Source organism: Antechinus flavipes, chromosome 3 (genome assembly GCF_016432865.1).
Source record: "Antechinus flavipes isolate AdamAnt ecotype Samford, QLD, Australia chromosome 3, AdamAnt_v2, whole genome shotgun sequence".
Taxonomy (NCBI): domain Eukaryota; kingdom Metazoa; phylum Chordata; class Mammalia; order Dasyuromorphia; family Dasyuridae; genus Antechinus; species Antechinus flavipes.
Genome location: NC_067400.1, coordinates 626,961,295 through 626,965,690, shown reverse-complemented (window position 1 = coordinate 626,965,690; position 4,396 = coordinate 626,961,295).

Sequence of the window (4,396 nt, the reverse complement as noted above, 5' to 3'; positions counted from 1 at the left end):
TTTTGATAGAGAACACTAGCCCAGCTCCAGTTGCACTCTTTGCACTAGAGTTGGAATGCTGAAGGAGTTTAGTTCTAGAGAGGACCTCACTGTCTGTATCTTTCCCTGCTGGATGACCTGAGCAACCTTTTAAGGCTCAGCTCCAGGTTCTCATTGATTGGCCAGCATTAGATCACAGTCCAAGCTGTATTTGGTCGTTGTTTTGGGCTATAATGGTTCAGAGTGAGTATAACTGTTTCTGTTTTGGCCAGAAACCTTAAAGGCCTTCCCCTCCCAGATTGATTTTTTTTTTTTGGATAGCTAAAAGGATACTCTTTGCTTCATTTCTTCCCTAGTCTTAATCATTTAATGGGTGTTGCCTCAGTTAAATTGAGACCTGTTAAAGATTTTAGCTTAAAAAGGCCAAGTTCTTCCTCTGCATCCAGGGGCATCTCTAGTCTGCCTGATCTCTATCTGGAGCCAGATGGCTCTGAGGGAGAGAATAAGGCTGTTAACTTTGCCCTGTCCTGACTCACTCCGATGCAATTCACTTGCACATCATGAGATCACCTTCAATATATCATGGTCCTCTTATGTCCCCATTTAGCATTCTCTATGTTAATGCCTAAGGTTTTTGAATTTCATGGTTCCTTCCTTTTCCTGTGCATTCTGTTCAAATTATTCTCTTTATGACTCATAAACCCTATTTTACTGGAGGATTATCTCATTAAGAATTGATATTGTTTTATGCTTTTTACTTATATAACCAAAGTCTGACCCATTAAAGAAAAAGATATATAAAAGCTTCTTTATTACTTAATGAAGAGAATAATCTGCAGCCTTGTTGATTCTGCAATATCTATCCATTATGAAGTGGGGTGTCTAGTTTACACAATGGATAGAGCAATGGACCTGAAGGCAAAAGGACACAGCTTCCTGAACTGAAATCTGGCCTCAGATACTCCCTAGCTGTGTGATCTTGAATAAGTCACTTAATCCTGTTTGTTCAGGTATCTCATCTGTAAAATAAACTAGAGAAGAAAAAAGCAAATTGTTCCAGCAACGGTCACGAAGAGTCAAACCTGAACGACAAAATCCATTAATGGTACTATTTCTGAGAATTCTGAAAACAAAGTCTTTTTTTCTGGTGGAATCTAAGAAATCGGACTTTCAAATGGTAAGATTTATTACAGTATATCATATTTCAGCTTGATATGTAGGGAAAAAACCACAACATACTAACAAGTACAGCTCTTCAGAAGTGTCATGGCTTATCTTAAGAGATTGACTCCCAAGCACTTCAAGTCCTCAAAGAGGGGTCAGTTCACAAATTTTTTTGTGATCTGATTAGAAAGATAGTTTAAGGTATGAGTTGGACCAAATGGCTATAAAGTTCTACTGCATTCTAAAGTTCTCAAAGTCTTTGATATTTGGGCTTTCAAGAAGAATCAACAATCTTTGGATTAATGAAATACTTGTAGGAAAGAGATATCAAAAAAGTACATCCATCAAAATAGAACATGGATAAAGGTTCAAGTTTTTCACCCCAATATTTGTCAGTTGAAATCTGAGGCATTCAAGATGTGACTCAAATAAGGACTTCCCATTCTTTAATGTACCAAATCCTGCATATTCCTGATTATAGTTCCATGATACTTGAATAGTTAGTTTTTGGCTGCTTGGAGTACTTTTTCCTTGATATGTGAGCTCTGGAATTTGTGTTTGGGAAGTTTACATTTTGAGATCTCTTCAGGTGGAGATGGATGGATTCTTTCAATTTCTATTTTGCCCTCCGGTTCAAATATATCAGAGCAATTTTCTTTGATAATTTCTTGAAAGATACTGTTCAGATTTATTTATTTTTTATTTTGGGTCATGGCTTTCAAGTAGTCCAGTAATTCTTATAGTATTTCTCTTGATCTATTTTCTAAGGCAGGTATTTTCCAAAGAGAAATTTTATGTTATTTTCTTTTTTTTTTTTTTACTTTTTTTATTTTATCTTATATCTTGATGTCTCATAGAGTCTTAGCTTCCAGTTGCTCAATTCTCTCTCTCTCTCTCTCTCTCTCTCTCTCTCTCTCTCTCTCTCTCTCTCTCTCTCTCTCTCTCTCTCTCTCTCTTTTTTTTTTTTTTTGGCTGAGGCAATTGAGGTTAAGTGACTTGCCCAGGGTCACATAGCTAGAAAATGTTGTCTGAGGTCAGATTTGAACTCCTGACTTCAGGGCTGGTGCTCTATCTACTGTGCCATCTAGCTGCCCCTCAATTCTAATTTTTAAGGAATTTTTTTTCAATAAGTTTTTGTACTTCCCTTTCCATTTTGTCAATTCTATTTTAAGGGAGTTATGTTCCTCATTAAATATTTTAAATCTTTTCCCATACTATTGACTCTTTCATGATTCTCTTGTATCACTCTCATTTCTTTTTCCAGTTTTTCTTTTACTTTTCTAATTTGCCTCTAAAAATCCTTTTAAAACTCTTCCAGCATTTATTTTGAACTAAATTACATTTTTCTTTGAGACTTTCCATGTAGCCATTTTGCTACTATTATCCTCTTCTAAGTTTATGTTTCCATCCTTCCTATTACCATAGTAATTTTTTAGAATGAATTTCTTTTTTTATTTTTTGCTCATTTTTTTTCTGTCTTTTTTTTTTCGTGATTTGGTGTTTTTACGTTAGGGCTGGATTCTGATTCTGTCATGTACCAAGCATTTTGTGCTGGGGCCCAGGGTCTTTCTGCTCAGGACTTGGCTGTTTGCTTTCCCTGGAAGGGAGGCTTTCCTTCTGGCTTGTACTATGGGAAGGCATCTCCCTGTTGGTTGCTCCTGCTGGCCTGATCCAGGGTTGGGGTCTTTCTGCAGGGCCAGCGGCTTTCTGCTGGCTGGGTCTGGAAGAGGGATCTTATTGCAACCCTGACCGAAGGATCAGGCCCTGCTGCTGGGTTGCTATGGAAACAGCGCATCTCTGCTAGCAGGTTTTAGAAGAGACATCTTTTTGTTGGCCTGCCCCAGGATTAGGGGCCTGCAGCTGGGTTGCTATGGAAACCGAGTCTCCTGGGTGGCAGGCCCCGGGGGAAGGGCTTCCCTGTTGGCTAGCCCCAGGCCTGGCTTCACTACTGGTCAGCAATGAGGTCAAAGCCTCGCTATGGGTGGGGTTGCTGAGCTAGGGCTGCACTCTGCAGTGCTACACATGCTTCAGGTTTGCGGATTTACAGGAAGGAGGGGCCAGGCCCCCTGCTGTGAATCTGGCTGCAGCTTTTGGATCTCACTCCCCTCCCACCCCAAGGAGACAGACCTTTCCTGCCAGGCTGGTAAGCTGTGTCCCTCCCTGACGTCTTGGCACTGTAAATCCACCCTAAACTTTAATGAGGGCAGCAAAGACAAAGCTCATACTCCCTGAAGATGAGTCTTGTATAAACTGGGTGCTGTTCAGAGAGTAAACAAAAGTCAAAAACCTCCCACTTGGGGGGTTCCAGCCCAAACTAGATAAGACTTAGGCGGCTAGGATTGATCACATTACTGGGTGAAGCCCTTCAGAGCCTTACCTGGCCTTTCAGCAGTGGGGTCTTGACACAAATAGGAACAGGGATAGATCACAAATTCATAATATATTGAATAATATAATTGAATAGCCCTTCAAACACATTTTGGATGGGAGCATAAATAAAGCCCTGAATAGGACCATGGAGCCAGAGTCCAACCTTCCCATTTTAGAGATTATTGGAAACAAAATTCTGCACTTTAAAAGGGCTCAGTTAATGAACAGACTCAGGATGAGTAAAGCAGTTTAAATCTTTAATACAATTCTGTAGGAAGTAAGTTGGAGCTCAAGTGAGCACACACACCCTACAGAGGCAAGAGTGAGTCTTACAGCTCTTCTCCCAGTGCCCTCCTTCATCATCCCACTGGGGTGATTTGGTAGAAGATAGATGTTGGGGCAATTTTTTGTCATGTTAGAAAAATTATTCCCGTTAGGAGTGGGATTCCTTGTGTTACTTCAGTATTCAGAAGTGGTAGGGATAATGAAGTCAACACACTTTCCTATAACACCACCTTTTAATGTGTTCCACCTCCCCAGACATCCATTGCATGTGGCTGTTCAACTCCACCCAAAGGTGAGGAAGTTAATATTAATATGGGCTTTGGCTTCTGGCTTTTTTAACCACACAATCAGGTTTACTGAGGCTTAGTTGATTTCAGGAATTCCCCTCCTCCAGATTATTTCCTGTTTCGGCCATCTGGTTTTCCTCTATGATAACATAAATTTCTATTGTATCTCACCAAATTAAGAAACTGAGTCACAAAAAATCCCCAGGACCAGATGGATTTACATGTGAATTCTACCAAACATTTAAAGAACAATTAACCCCAATGCTATGTAAACTATTTGAAAAAATAGGGATTGAAGGAGTCCTACCAAA